Genomic DNA, 16,807 nt, shown 5'->3' with positions numbered 1-16,807 from the left:
CATAAACTTTGCACCCAGAATTTATCCAATAAGTTTGGGAACTGCCGTGACTGAAGACAAACTGAGAATTAATTGGGAAGTGGCCCTGAAAAGTAGGAGGAAATGCTATTGAAAGCTGCTGGTTCACCTTCCCCTGTGCATCCTGTGTTGCTGAAAAGACATGGCAGTCAGACCAGACAGAGCGAGAGCTTTTTGACGGGACGTGATGTACGGGGATGGCTACTTGACAGGAACAGAGACAGGGCTATTTGCTAAAACTCCGGAGCACAACAGTGTGGACTCTGGTAAGGCCTCTCCTACCCAGGTGGTAAATAAAGCTGAAATCGTTATAGCTGGTTTAGGTGATACAGCCCCAGGCCAGAAACAGGCAGCTTTTCCCCAGGGTCCAAAGACAAGCCAACTTGAATGTACCCCAGCACTCTGCTACCTGCTGGATGCATCTGCACATGCAATTAGCACGTAACAATAAACTCTGTCACAGTTTGTGCTGGGGTTTTTCTCTCAGGCACAGCGTTTATATGTGCGCCTGGGACTGCAGCATGTTCAGCTGAGGCGGAGCAGCCTCAGCACAATGGGCTGCAGAGGGGCCGACTGGGGTGCAAGGGTGCTACGGTACATGGCTAGCCGGCAGGCAGCCCCCGCACTGTAGTACCCTCATACCCCAGCCAGACCCAGTAACCATCTACACATGCATTTTGGTGCATGTAACTACTCTTCTGTGGGATAGTATTTGTCCTGGACAGTACTAGCCTCGAACAGAGTTAATTAATTTACTGCACCCTGATACAGGCACACGTGTATATGGTAACACTTTACTGCAGAGCTAAAAAGTGCACATGTAGATGCATCCACTGACAACAAATCAGGAGTAAGGTTTTGTCTCTGCGGGAGGGAAGAGATGTGGTAAGGGTGCATTCACCTGCTGGATATTCATCTTGGCAGGTGAGGAACAGAGTTCCTGCCAAACCTACCATGGGGAAGTGTTTTATTTAGCATTCATTCAGCTGTTTACCATTCACCGATATCCCAGTTATCCAGAGATACTGGTCGTATGATGTTTTTCCAATTGCTCCTGTGTTTCCTCCTCCTCTTACAGAAGCATTCCCTGTTTCCTACACAGTTTTGATGCTTGAGAACGGGGCAGGTGCCCCTGTTAAGGGCACCCAGGGTTGGTATTTAGTGATCCCATTATCCAAGTTTGTGGTGCTCATTAGTTTGAAGAGGGACTTCTAGCCATTTGAGCTGGGCAAAATTTGTTGCTGCTGGCACAAGGATTGTAGATTGAGAGAGGTAGCTCCTACATATGAACACACAGTTAAGAGGAGCACTAAAGCTCGGTAGCTGTGGTAATTTAAAGTTACTATAGTATTTCCACTCTAAGTACCGTGCTGGCATATGCTATTGTTTAAGTAGCTATTTTAACTTGTAGCTTTATTAGGATAAAGCCTTTATAGCGCTATGTTAACTACTTAACCAAGCTCCCATAATGCTTTTTTAGTTATGGCAAGGGCCAGACTAAACTTTGTGTGACCTTTCGCCTCATCAACTGTTTTAAAGAATTGCCTACTATGGGTTTTTTCCTCTCTATTGAATCCAGTGAACTGTCTTGCACTTTTTGTTTCCTCCCTTAAGAATGCCTTACGGTTACCAGGAAGAATGATTTGTGCCTGGTACTATGGTATTCTCAGTATACCTCTCCTCAGTGCATATGCATGAGCCAGTTCTCTAGGATTACATGCTGTTAAACGAGTTAGCTATAAAAAGGATGGCATGAAGTCATATGCTGAGCTTGCTCCATTTAAATTGTTGCCGGACTGCAAGAGACCAAGGCCTGATAATGTCACCGATTTGGTTATGGTCTTTTACAGCCCTACTAATCAATAAAGTAGTTGAAATGGCCTGGATTGGTCTTCCAAACTCTTATGCATTTTGAACTAATGCACAGTCAACAACAGGGAATAGTGCAAATCCCCTGAGTGACGTAATAGTGTGGGGTGCTGTGCTTGCTGCCATTCTAACTGCATGTGCTCTGTGTATGCCTATGAAGGGGTGTATTGTAAGGAGCTTGCTCACGCACTGGCCCAAATGCAGATAGGCACGTCTTAAGAGGAGCTGGAAGAACTTGAAAGTCTATACATCACTGCTCAGAGGAGGTGCTGCCACTGTTGCTGGCTCCAAGAGAAACAGGCTGTGTCTTAAACAGTTCTTGGTTTCTCACTCTTTCAGAGCCCCGTAATGCTACTCTGTGCTATAGCAGAGCCCAGTGATTGCGGCTCCTCTTAGGAGACACAGCTTGGAGGTGTGCTGCCATAGCATTCCTGGGGATGGTGTTTCTGAAACAGGTAAATTGCCTGTAAACTGGGGAGGGTGGGGAATCCAGGCTGGCACTACACCCCGAGAGAGGCTATATCACACATGCCTAGCCCTCCCCTCCTCCCCTCCTCCCCCCCCACCCCAGGGTGGCCCAGTCTTGCTGGCTTTGGTGGGGCTGGGGATATGATCATTAGCTCTTACCATCCCTTTGCAGAAATATATGCCATGATCTGTGCTCAAATCATGCTGTCATGTGGTTGGGGGGAGAGCATGATAGCCCCTGAGCAGGGACAATTTCTTCTGCGTTCAACCAGGATTAGGATCTAAGCATCTAAATTCAGGCTTTTCTACCAAAACTGGATTCACAGCATCAGCTTCTTCCCTCTCCTCTGTCCCTTACTTTCTACAGCCCGAACCAGAAGAAGGGCCTGAGACTCCATTAATTGTGTTACAGATTGCTTCTGGCCAGTCTGTGTTACAGAGAAGGTGGTCAGATATGCTGGTGACCAGCAGCCACTTATACCCTTGCAATGGATGGATGAATGAGTACGTGTACTGGCAGAAAGCCAGAAGTGTTAGTATCCAGGTCTGAGCATTAGGTTTGACAGTTTGTAAAGTGCTTTGGGGTCCATGGGCTGCCCTGACTGGTAAAAGTCTGATGAGATCGTCTCAGCTGGCAGAGGGTGCTGGCAGGGCCCTCTTCCATCTTGCATCTTGTCTGGAATGACGAAGGCTGATCGAGGGGCTCTCCAGCAAGTGTGTCTCTCAGAGTATCTGATGCACTTCCCATGTGCAAATGGTCCAGGAAGTCTGACTGACTGCAAGAGAAATTCCTGAAACACAACAGGCCTTCTGGAATGTCGCTCGTGAGCTGTCGTTCCAAGGGGCCGTCTCCCGAAAGCCCCAGCTTGGCTGCTTGATGGTGCCAAATGCTTATAACCTTGGACGATATTGCCAAAAGGCATTTCTGCCCCACCCTCCCATCTTGGAAGTTAAAATCAATCCCTGTGTTTGAGCAGGGTGGAGCTCCTGCCTCCTCTGCTTCTCTCTCTCTCTTCTCTCTGTGCCTTGTCTTTCCTGGAAAGGTTTACCATGCTAAGTATAGTTTCTAACAGGTGCACAACAAGAGGGGGCAGTTAGGGATGCAGCTGTCCCCACAGAGGCATGGATGCCTCTCCATCTGTCTCACTAGAGTGATCTGCACAGCTTAAGTACTCTGTGCGATGAAGACTGGTGAAGCCCCAAATGACTGGAGGGGAAAGATAGAAGCCCGCCTCAGAGAGAGCTGACAATTGCAGTCAGTGCTCCAAGGCCAGATGCTTAACTAGGCACATCCTTCTGGTCCTAGGGAGCCCATATGACAGTTCTTCAGCAGATCTTTATTAAAGTATCTTTATTTCCTGCATTATTTGCCAGGCCAACAGAGCTACTGCCAGAGCCAGAGTTTAAATAGAGGCTGCCTGCCTAATCATCCCTCTGTTTCTTCTTGTCCTCTTTGACTAGCGATGCCACAAACCAATAAGGCGGCTCTGGATATACCATATTTTCTTGCATACAGCCCAGACCTTCCCCCCAAAATCAGCTGCTAGAAATTGGACTGCACATTATATGTGAGGAAATATGGTAAGATTAGTTTCTGCTGCTTACTGAGCAAAAGCAAAGTTTGCACAGACTCCACAAGGAACGAACAATGAGCAGGCTGGGCGCCTTAGCTGTTGCTGCTTAGTTACTTACTACAAGGAAAGACCTTTTTTTTTTAATTAATTCTGCCTGTCCAAAACAAGGTGCTTATCTTATTCGCGGGCACACTTTATGAGAGAAAATATGGTAAACACCCTAGAGTTGCCAGCACACCCAATTCTGGGTTAGTGTGCCTAGTCCTGCAATTGAGATGACCTACCACCAGTATCTTTAAATGTTTGCCCTGCAGGCCACACTGAAATACCATGACATAGACATTTGATTAAAAAGGTTATGACATAGCACGTACACAACGGTGTACCAGACATGGACGATGTTTTAGAACATGTCGTTGGTCTTGCTGGATGCCAGATGACCCCATCTAAATGAAGCAGTTCCAGCTCAGATCTGATGAATGCCAGCTCGCCCCTAAGCGAGATCACCTTTCTAACAATTGAAGTGTCCTGAACAGTATTTCAGGTTGTTGCAACCTAAAAGCGTATACGCTGTGTCACAATGTGAGGAAGAGTGGTGATGTGATGGCCATGGTGATGTGTGGGCAGAAGGGGGTCTGCCCTGTAATTTATGAATATTGAAATGGAACCAAGTTATTGGGAAGTTACTATGTGAGTCTGCAGTCAGAAAAATAAATACGAAACAGGACAATGGCTTGAGAGAACAGTTTATCTGTCGGCACTTCAGGGCAATGAAAGAGCCTTTTGCTTTGATGCTCTCTCTTCAACCCCACAAGAGCTGTGCCAAACTGGTTTTGGTTTTGGCAGCAGGGTCCATGTCTGTGAAAACAGGAGAACAAAGACTGCAGCTGATTTAAAATGGGCCCTCACTCAAGGTGGGGAGATACACAGTTGATAGAAACAGACTGGCCCCCCTATCCTGAGATTCACAGTGATAAAGAAGTGCAGGCCTGCTTAGTATTTCTATCAAGGCAGGAGACATGCATGTGTACGTTTGGTTGCTTTATCAGATCACTTAATGCACTATTAGTCACAGACTCCTCAAGGGGGGAACCTCAGGTACCAAACCCAGTTAGACCTGCTGGCGAGACAGTTGATATACAGGCATCCCCAGTGCACAATGCAGTCCAATAGTGCAAGAGTTGTGATTTCACCCTGGAGAGGGGAAGGCATGAGACCTGACCCCTGTGGGAGTTCACCAGAGAGGGGAGAGAGAGATGCAGCCAGCTGAGCGACTGCATGCAGCCGGCTGTGAGACAGGCTATGACGTTGTGATACAACACATCTTATTTCTTCTAAGTACGTCATCTCACGGAGTCACCAGTGTGTGTGCGCAAGACAGAGAAGCTCACAGTAGTTTTGGTAGTCAAAACTACTGCTCTGATTGTGCTTGGATTGAAATGTAACCTGAATCCAAATAAAAACACGAGGAAATTTGCTGCTGACCAACACACACCAAGTAGAACTGGACTGTGCTAAAATAACAAATGCCAAATCTGCCAAAAACTTCTCCCCTGCCACCCTGATCAACAAAGCCCTGATCAAAACCATCAGATCTGTCATTCAACAGCCAAAGGCTCTCCTGGAAACTATGTGGGTGAAACCATATAGCTACTCTTCTCTGGAATGAGCTCCCTCAGTGATAAAGGACAGACATGCCCTATCAATGGTCAGAAACTATTTTGCACTAAAGAGCCACTCTTACCTCACGGTCTTTGTCCTCAAAGGGAACCTACACAATATCTTCAGAAGACTGGCTTGGAAACAGGCCTTGCCTTGAAGTGGTCAAATGTATTAATATAACTCGCTTAAACAAATGCAATTGGACTGTGACTGCGTCTTTTCCAGACCATATCAAAGATGCCTGAAGCCCAAAAGCTTGTCTCCCGTCTCTCCCAACTGTACAAGTTGGGTCAACAGGAGATACTATTTCAGCTCACAAACCTTTCCTCCCTTTCCATGAAGGAAATGACTCACACTGTAAGGAGCTATATTTCATTCTGGCAAATCAGCAATGTGGAACGTAGGCCTGCTGTTTTGGATGAAGCGCCTGATTTTCAGGGAGCAACACCCACAGACGTGGAGAAGCAGGAGTGGTTTATATCCCTTCCAGTTACTGTAGCCATCTTTGTGCAGCAGTGTGGGCAGACTAATTACCTCTGTTGTCCCTGTTCGTAGCAAATCCTGTAACCAGACACATGTTGCAGACCACAGAATGAAGGGACATGTAACTGTACCCAAACAGCAAATGCTACGGGAAAAACCAAGATGGGAAGGTTTATGGGGAAAGTAGGTCAGGAACAATGGAAGTATCTTGAAAGACCCTACCAGTGGGCCTTAGCTTACCATTGAGGAGTTACCTGTATAACAGAGGAGATCGCTGCCTCGTCCATTTTGAATGTGACTTGTTGATGCCGGTTGAAGTCACTTGTGACTGAGGATCCTGTGACAGCCTCCTGTGCCTGAGGAACTTAATTAGTACCCAAGTCTCCATTCCTGGGGGCCACCAAATAGCTGATGCTACTGGCTTTTGATGCTTTCCAAACACAGGCCTGTTTTGATGATCCCCACTGCCCTTCCCTTGCAGCAATAGAAAAGGATCTGCAAGGCAAAGCCTAGCTATGCCTATGTAACTGCAAGAGGGAGAGACAGGCAATTGCTGCTGGCTGCAGTCGTGGAGATGGATGGAGTGAAGCTAGTAAACTTGGTTCAAATGGCTAATCTGCATGTTAGCAGCAGGATATTTAACCCCTCTTTGTCTATGCTATGGGGGTTCGCTGTAACTAGAGCCACTAGCCAAACATAAATTGCTTCTGTCAATGTGCTTTATTGGACCACATCAAAGTCAAATCAATGAAGAGTTAAAAAAAAAAAAGAAACTCCTTGTCTGATCTAGCAAGTCAAAGTCATAAACAGATGAATGTACTTTGGAGGGTAAGCTTCCAGCTGCATAAATGAGGACATTCAGATTCTGGAGTGATCTTAGGGTGATCTGGCTTGTATGAGACTGGAGGAGATGAGGGGACGTCTACAAAGGCAATCAGTGCATGGGCATAAGGACATCTGGGTTCATAACTTCTCCGATTTTGCCTTTGACCTCGATATAAGATATCCACAAAGCACCTACAGCTAGCGTGAGAGGAGAGGGATTATGTTCTAGATTTTCTGGAACTTTGTTAATAATTTACAAGAATAAACTCAGCCACATGAATTCTTTTTTTTTCAAATCGAGCTTATTTGCATGGGCTTTTTTGGAGCTCTCTGCAGGCATGTGTCTATGCACATGTTTAAATGTACTGGTGTGTTTGTATACCACTCCCTTTGCCATTTGGTAACCAAAAAAGGCTGAACTAGATTTAGACATTTTTGCAAGGAAAATAGTCATTCACTGCCTGAGAATTTATGCAGTGGGGGTCAGCCTCAACGTGAATTCAAATGGCTGAGTTATAAATGCCAGAAAAAAATGGGGGTCATAATGGAAATACTCCATCTTAAATTATAGTGATGCCTGCGTGAACAAGAAATTTATCCTGCAGCATCCAGACGGTGCCTCAAGCTGGCCATGTGTCCTCCAAAATAAAGAGAAATACCATTCAGAACCTGCAAAATGACCTTTCTTCTTGCACAGACTTGCAGCTCCAAAGCTTTTGTGCTGCAAGAGGCAGTGTAAGATGCATGAAGTGACAGATTGCTACTGACAATGAAAGGCTCTTTCAGCCGCATTTCTGTACAGCCACAATGATATATCCAGGGGCTTGTTAAAGGAACAAGAGTACCAGCCAATAACCAGTTGGTCTAAGTCTCAGAGGTAGACTGTCTGTCCCACGCTGTTTTCTACGCAAGGTATACAGAATGAATTCGGTGGCTCTATCCTTTTTCCTATCACATCTTGGTAATTGCACAGAATAGCAAAGGTGTATATAAACATATAGGGGCATATGGATGTCGGCATATCAAATTGGGACAAAAAATCTGAAGTGCAAAGTGTTTCCCCCAAAGAAGTCTCTGAAAGATGTCCCAGTTCAGCAGAAACAATGCAGTTATCACCTTCTTGGCTGCCTGCCTGGAAGATTCTTTTGAAGGAAGAAGGTGAAGTGGACAAGAGTTTTGCAACCAGGCTGCTGGAGAGGCAGAGACAGGGTGTCTATCCTCCAGCAGCTCTGGCTACCTCCCTACCTCAAGCCTGTTTGGCAGAGATCCTGTGGAAAATGTTAATATCTGATCATGTAAATAAGGATTTTATTGTAAGCCATGTGGACACTCCCTAAATTTTGAGGAACTGACTTTGCAAGCTTAATGTTCTCTTAACATAAATTATAACATATCTTTGTCTATCCGTGCGTGTGTGTGTGTGTGTGTGTGTGTGTGTGGACATACATACTTATGTAAGTACATTTAGGTACAAAAAGATGCACACAAACAGATGACAGCTTGATTAGATAAAGCCCAGGGATTCCCCCATGACTTCGTGGGCTGCAACCTCCATCTTCCCCTCCCTGCTCAGGGACACCACACTTTGCTAAAAATAAAGGTGGGGAGATTTGAGTTGCAGTTGCGTCAACATTTTGTATGTCATTTAATTAGCTAATTTTCTTGTTTGAAAGTCATTCACACAAGATCAGATTTGTTTGTTGGTCTGAAATGTGTTTTTACCCCGATACAAGGTGCTGGAGGGAATGGAGTGAACAGAGAGGATGCAGTTCCTGAGTGAATGGAAGCCCCTCTTGACTCGCAAAGCAGGAGCAGGGTGAGTTTTACATGTACATTGCCCTGCCAGGCCTGCCTAAGCCTTGATCTTGGGTGGGGAACTTCTGGCAATACGGTTTAGTCTCCACAGCCCACGTGGCTCTGGGACTTTCTGCTGGGTCTGTCACTGAGTGTGAACCGTGGCAATGATGAGTTCATCGTGGGAGACCTGGAAATGAGACATGCCAAACTCTCCTCTCAACATAAATTAGACAGGAACAATTTGCAGTCCCAGAGATATCAAAAGAAGATCCTGTGCCATGAGCAGCGGCGGTGGCAAGGACAATAATGGGTGCTGCGTCAGCAGTGCTGGTGGCACTCTCTAAATCAGCACCCAGGGCTCGTGTCCTGGTTACCCACCCAGACTTACCCCGCTGTCCTGTCTCTCCTAAACTGTGATCAACAGGGGGATGGCTCTATAACCTGGTAACAATCATCTGAAGCATTCAGCCTTTCAGCAAGCTAACTTAACAATGCTGGGTCATTTCAATTTGCCTGTCCATACAGCTCCCTCCCTCACCCCCCACACAGACATTGTACCTATGTATCTTGTACACAGTGTTAAAAAAACACTGAAGTTGCCAACTCAAGCACCTAGAAGTTAGGAAATCCCAATGTGAGGGCAAAATGGGAAACCTTATCTCTATCCCCTTGCACAAGTGCTGCTGTAAAGAGTTGTGGAGAAGTGACTGGGAAGAAGTCAGTTGTAAAGCCAAGGCGTAGGCTGCAGGCACAAGCGTGTTTCCCATTCCCTGCAGAGCCCATCTAATAGCATTTCCCTACACCAACACTAAGGAGATGTAGTGTGTGCCATGTCTATGGATGCATGTGCAAGTATATTGGACCCTTTGTCTCTCCTCCTGCTGGGCTTTGTGTCCCTCTTCTCACTCTTATGCCTACCTCCCACCAGAGAAGGCCCAGTGCCAGCTTGCTTTCCTCCTCCTGCAGCATGCATTGTTGCCTTCAACAGCTCAGGAGCTGGGTGGCAACAGCAGAAACCTGAATTTGTTCAGGGCAAAGGTTGGCAACCTTTTAGCCAAAGAAGTACAGCTTGCCTTGATGTAGACTGGCCTGACCTCCGCTGCTTTCTCTGCTACCACTGCACTTCTAGCCCTGCTGCTGCTTTCTGTGCCACTGACGTGCTTCTAACCTGGCTGCTGCTTTTCCTGCTGCTGAGTTATTGCTGATGTCCTGGCCAGATGGGCCAGATCTGGCCCGCAGGCTGTAGATTTCTGATCTCTGTTCTATGTTAAACAACAAACCTTTGTAGCTTGTAACAAGGCAATGGAGGTTGACTATCAAGGAGCCTGTATAAACGTTATAACAATCCCGAGTTAACTGGCAAGCAATTAATTGTGGGAAGGACCAGTAGCATAGACAAAGCTGCAGTGTCAGTACAATTTTATGCTAGGAATAACATTTCCAAGAATGTGTCATTTTTTTTAAGCATCCCTAATTGAAATGGTCTGAACAGTTGCCATCCAGCTTCCCAAACCAAAACATTTCCAGTGTGCACTGAAAGTAGATCACAGCCCTACTTTTGCAGTGCAATTTTAGAAGGAGAACGATGTAAGGGCTAGAATGGAACCTGGGTTATAACTTAACAACTGAGTTGTTGTTGAGTAGCTTTATGGGCCAAGTGATTTTTTTTAATGGTCTGTAACTCAGAAACTCCTTAGCAAGTGTCTCCAAACTTGCAAACAGCTCCTCCTTCCCCTTCTGTAACAGATGGGACATTTTCAGGCCAAACCACTTTTGCCAACATAAAGCTTTTGGAGCCTAACTGTAATCTTAGCCATGGGGTAACTATTGTTCTTCCTTGGTAATTCAGCTTCCCGTAAAGAAGCCAGCGCACATGCGTTTCGCTATTCTGTTGATGTATGCTGCCAGAGAGATTTATTTCTCTAATAAGTTCTTTGCAGCAAGGATTAATAAAAAAAAATGAAGGAAAAGTTTATTAATTATATATTTTACAGTTAATGAAACATAATATTTAGTTGAAATAATTGCAAGTATCTGCCCATGAGAGCACAATCCATTTTCCATAATAAATGTTTAGTGCTTTCTCCCCTTGGCCTGCTGGATTGATCTGTTATAATGACAAATCTGCCTTATGAGCCCTTTCTCTGTGTTTTGCTTTAAAAGGAGATGAAATCTTCATTGCTCAGTGGTTGGAGCTGGAGGCTGGAGCTGAACTGCTGGTATTTGGTTATTGGAAACCCAAACAAAACTAGTGGTGGTGGTGGTGGTGGGATGGAGGTGCTTGTTCCTTCTTATCTAGTGTTGTGGTGAAACTGGTGCTCAGGAAATTGTGCATCAGATTTAGGGCAAGCAAGCATGCATGTCCCCCACACTGAGCTCTGCCAGTACATGACAGCTCTGACACACACACACACCACCAATGCTAGTCAACCAATGTATAGTTCTCCCCTTCTACTGAAGTCATGTGGTACCACATCCTCTGGAGAATATCGGTTTGTACTGGAAGGGCATCTGGGAGCTGCATGAAAGCCTCCAAACTCCCTGTAATTTGGACTTGGCCACTTTCAAATCCAGGCTCTGAATGTATATTAGTTTCTACTATAGTAACTGAGCCAGTTGCCAAAGCATCTTCTCTCCACCAATTGATATAAAGTAGGGTGGCAATATGGCCAATCCGGCCGGCAGCCAGACTCCATTTCCCAGCAGCTCCTGCCTGCATGGCTGGGGCTGGTCTCCATGGAGACCCCAGTTGCACCTGTGCTGTGAAAGCTCAAGGCTGGGGTTGCCATGGAGACCAGCCCCGGCCATGCTGGCAGGGCACGCGGCAGAGCAGGGCAGGGGGCTGCTCCAGAGCCGATGGGATCTTGCGATGGGGGCTACTTGTTCTGGAGCCAGGGCAGAGCCGGGATCTGTAGCCTGCACGCTCCAGACAGGGACACGCAGGCAGGGATCATGGCTCTGCCCCTGCTCCAGACCAGGCTGCCATCGCTGCAGGGAGTCAGGGCAGAGCCATGACCCTTGCCTGCGCACCCCTGCCCAGAGCATGCAAGCTACAGATCGCGGCTCTGCCCTGGCTCCAGAGCAAGCTGTCTCCATTGCAAGATCCCAGCAGCTCTGAAGCAGCCCCCTGCCCTGCTCTTCTGTGTGCCCTGCCAGTGCGGCTGGGGCTGGTCTCCATGGCAACCCCAGCCTTGAGCTTTCACAGCACGGGGCAGCTGGGAAATGGAGTCCACTGCTGACCAGATCTGGCCCACGGGCCAGACTTTGGCTGTCCCTGATATAAAATGAGATAGTAGCAGGGAGTCTTTTCTTATTCTCTGACCTTCATTAACCATGAAGGACACAAAATTTATCTCTTCATACTACTTTGATTTGTTGCTGTGTTCAGGGTTTCCATGTCACATATTGGTTCTTGGCTGGAGACGGCTCTGCAGTATAGAGCCTTTGACATGAAGTTGAGTAATTCTGATTCCATCTTCTTGAGGGCACTAGTTTACAGCATATTACAAGGCAGTAGTGGGGTTCTCAACATATTTAGACTTGACGCACCCCTGGGAAAATGCCAGCTTTTGACTTTCACTCACTTCTTAACTACAGAAAAATAATAGAGCAATTCTTCTGTTGCAAAGAACTCAGATCACAACAGGTCAGAACGTTTTTGACACTCCGGATTCCTATTTGAAATCTCTGGGTTTATTTTGTGAATCATGTGTAAGTCTTTCCACAACTAACAGCGGTGTGATGCTGTTACAAGGATCTCACAGTACCCCATAGTACCATCCTGGTTGAGAATCATTGGACTAAGCTATCTCATTACAACATAGTCGCTTAATCTTCCACCGAACTGCAGCCAGCTCTAGGGTAGATGATTTCTAGCAATATATAGCAAAGCTGCAGGACAGTTTAGGACAGGAAGTGAAAGCAAAACCAGTCCTGAAATTGTAACTGGAGAAGACATTTTAAGCTTACTCAGTGCATTTGCTTCTTTACTACGTGCAAGGAGCACAGGCATCCTCCTCGACAATGTGACATTTGTTCTAATTTTTATTTAGAAACTATCAGAACAGTTGGTGGGTTTTACCCCTGGGATTCACTGCCAATAAACTAATAAGTGAAGACATTATCTCTAATGGCTATGCACACCTCAAGACAATAGTTCTGCATGCATACAAGGTGATTCTAACTTCTAAAGGAGGTGTTTGTAAGACGGTATACCACAGATATTTGTTAGGTCCAGGCTTCTTTAGCTTCTTCATTAACGAGCTGGAACTGGAAATAAACAGCATGTTAACAACATTTGCAGATGATGTTATATTGGGAGATGATGACAGAGATAATGCAGCAAAAAGCATTGGCAATATGTAGGAGGTACACACGGGCGCACCCCCTGCACCCCTGAGCTTGGCAGTGCACCCCCTGCAAAAAGCACTGTCAACACTGCCAGCGGTGCCTGTGGGTGGTCGCTGCTCCCCCCCTCCCCCCTGCCACCAAGCTCTGTGGGTGGTCCCGGATCACCGCTGCCGACACTGCCTGCAGTGTCTGTGAGTGGTCGCCAACCACTGGTCAGCGCTTGCCACCCCCCACCCCTGCCACCTGCGCGTGATCACTCCCTGCTCACTGCCACCACACCCCCACCACTGACACTGTCACCTGTGGGCTGTCACCATGCCCCCCCAGCCGCCAGGGGCATGCAGCGTTCATGGTGGAAAGGGAGGATAGAAGTGGAAGCATGCTTGAAAGTTAGGAGATTTGGATTTGATTTGCTGTAGACTCTGGCTTACATTAGTCTTTATTCTGGAAATAAAGGGCTCTGCTTAGCACATGCATAGAACTAACGGGTGTGGTTTTCAAGGGGTTTGTTCAAATGTGGCATCAGTGAATCCGGTGTTAAAAAAACATTTTTTTTTCCAGCCCAGATGTGCTCTGTGTGTCTCTGATCCTTTAACTATTTAAGCACAGAAGTAACATTGTTCATGTGAGTAATCCCCTCAGAGTGGCCAGTGAGTGCTGACAGTTATGTGAGCCAATGGTGATAAGGCGTGGAGTGGGATAGGACAGGGTAATGTGCATTCCCTGTCTTTCTCTCTCAGTTTCCTGTGCAAGCACGTGTGCGCGCGCACACACACACACAGAGTTTCTAGAACCACTTTCATTTAAAATTCTCAAAGCAGCCATGGACAAGTTGGGCAAACAGACCTCACAATCCCCCTGAGAGGTAAGGGAGCATTACCATCTTGTGAACTCCTTGGGGAAAGGGTCAGGTCACGTTCTTGTTCTCAGAGGTGCTTTCCATGTCATGGGACATACAATAATACAGAGCATTCCTATAACCACCTTGGAGAGCTAGTTATTCTGGTGAGGCTGTGCTTGCCAGTCAAGCCCTTAGGCTAGGGACAGACATTACACATAAACTGGTTTAAGTGATCAGAAACTGATTTAGACCCGTAACAGAACAGATAGTCAGGGCACATAAACCAGTTTGAAAATGGCTGAAACTGGTTTGGGATAAACCTGGTTGAATGTAGTATCAGACGTAACTGATTTGGCTCAAAGTAGTTTATGCAAAGTCTGTCCCAGACCCCTTACTGGTTTATGATAAACCAGACTCCTCCAGCATCCCGGCATGCTCTCTGGGCTGGGCAGAGCTCTCTGCTCAGAGCAGGGCTGGCCCCTCCCCTCTGCTCCCTGGCTGCAGGTCTGGCAGAGACTTGCAGGCTGCTCCCTACCCGCTTCCCTTCCCCCACTCCCTGCTAAGAAGGAATTCCCCCCTCCCCTTTGCCTTGCAGAGAGATGTCTGTGTATTAGCCGGCAGACCACATACTGGCTACAGTCCATGCTGTGACAAAGGTAGCATGATCGGGGGCAGCAGGGCAGGCCCTATGAGGGGATGCTATGGGACCTGAACCTGTTCAGCTGACACAAGAGAAGGCTGAGAGGGGATCTGGTGGTAGTCTATACAAACTTACCAAGGGGGACCAGTCAGGAATGGGAGGGTCCCTGTTCCCCTGAGCACCACCAGGAGTAACTACGAATAACGGCCACAAGTTGACTGAGAGTAGGTTCAGGCTAGACATCAGGAGGTGCTACTTCACAGTCAGGGCAGCTAGGATCTGGAACCAACTTCCAAGGTAAGTGGTTCTCACTCCTACCCTGGGGGTCTTTAAAAGGAGGCTAGATAATCACCTAGCCGGGGTCGTTTGACCCCAGTACTCTTTCCTGCCCACGGCAGGGGGTCAGACTTGATGATCTGCTCAGGTCCCTTCCAACCTTACCTACTTTGAAACTATGAAAGGCAGTCAGCAGGTAGCTGGTAATATCTCTCTGTTGTTTTCTTAATGGGGTGATAAACACTGAGTTAGGAGTGATAAACACTGTTATCAATTCGCAGCTGGGTTAATCAGGTTTGGCCACACCCCCCCTCCCAGCTCAGTGTTGTGGAAGGGAGGGGAGGGCTGGTTTAGCACTCCCCGGCTTCTAGCCTGAGCCACCGCAGGCATGTGCCTGCATTTCTGGAATGAAGAAGGAATGTCTGTCCACCTCCAAATCATTTCAAGCTTTGCAGTCTAACCTGTGCCAGATGCCACTAATGTACAATACAGCTGCTGCTGGAGTGGCACTGGGCAAGGCCTGGGCGCTCAATGCAGCATGGCGTGTTCATTTGGGGGACCTACAGCAGGAGTGAATGGGTGGGACACATTTGCACTGTGGCGCCTCCTAACAGTGTAGTCATGTGTGTATGTGAGAGAGAGAACAGCTTTCTCTTGGTTTGAAAATCTTTCTGTGGGAAACTAAACTGGTGCCTCATCTATGGACATCCCACCTTTGCCAACATCCCCCTGCCCCCCCTTGCGATTGCATAAAACTTGGAGGTTCTTTCGCAGCCAAACGCTGAGGCGGGGGCATTTTTATTACTAACCAAATGCAAACAAATCGTCCCTTCATTGCAACACTTCAGTTCCCCAGCATATTATTTTTTTCCAGGGGCGCCTTCTTCTCCTGGCTTATAGAAAGGGCTGTGTGAGTGATGTCAAGCCAGGAACATTTTTAAATATGCCAGGGGCAGTCAGCCTAGAGAATGGGCTCAATACTGCTGTTGTACAGAGGAATTTCCACTGGCCTCTGTGGATAGCACCAGTGTCCTCGGTAGGGGATCTGGGCCCATTGCTCTGCTCAGCCACTTGTCAGAGCAGTTCAGTTGCTAACAGAGCCACATTTTGCCCTTTTGTATAGTGTTTTAAGTGTAAGGGACCTCAGTGGGGTTAGTCTTAAATTAAACCAGTGTAACTAAGAGTAAAATCAGCCCCCCCCCCACTTTGCAGTGTCCTCTAGTGCTGCAGCTAAGAAAAGCAAAGGCACTAGAATGACTGTGTTGCTGTCTTGCAATAACTGCCCCATTTGGGCTGATATGACCCCAAGGCACAAACATGCTTCGGTCCTCACTGCTTCCTTACACCAAGCCTGACAGCTGCATGTCCTGTCCTAAAGGTGAGGTGCCTGTGCTGTTCTCTGTTACTGTGACTCCTTGCCAGGTAGGAGGTCATGTCCCCCTGCTTTGGGAATGTGATATGGAAGCATTGGGACACTTGGATTCTCTGTGTGCTGCTCTGCTCTCCTTCCTGCCACGGCCTAGTGCAGGAATTGGAGGCAGCTTTCAGCTGCTCCTGGCTGGTAGGAGGTCTGCCTTGCCAAGCAGTTGTGTCACTGAGTTAGAAACCCACCAGGTGCCACATCAGAGAGCAGCTCTCCTACAACTCCTCAGGCCTCTTCCTGTGTCTGTCTGAAATGCAGGAGTGATGGTGCTGTTCTCTCCCCATCCCAGATTACACCTTGGGCAGTTGTTTTGGCTCTGTAATAAGGGAGCCTGCCATGTTAAGGGCCAAGGGGCCTGGGGCTGGCTAGCCCTGTTCAATTAGCAGACCAGCTGGGAAAGAAGCAAGTGATTATAAAAGCCAGCAAGGGGCTCAACTGAGTAGTGGCTGTGTGGAAGAGGAAATATGTTTGTATAGTAACTCCTACAGCAAAGGGAATGAAAGAAGGGTGCCTTGGGGGAGGGACGGCTCAAGGTTGGTAGGGAGTTTGGTGCTGGAGAATAAAACTGTGCCTGAAAGGGG

Source organism: Gavialis gangeticus, unplaced genomic scaffold, assembly GCF_001723915.1.
Source record: "Gavialis gangeticus isolate Ggan-Ray unplaced genomic scaffold, GavGan_comp1, whole genome shotgun sequence".
Taxonomy (NCBI): domain Eukaryota; kingdom Metazoa; phylum Chordata; order Crocodylia; family Gavialidae; genus Gavialis; species Gavialis gangeticus.
Note: the sequence above shows the minus strand (reverse complement) of the source record.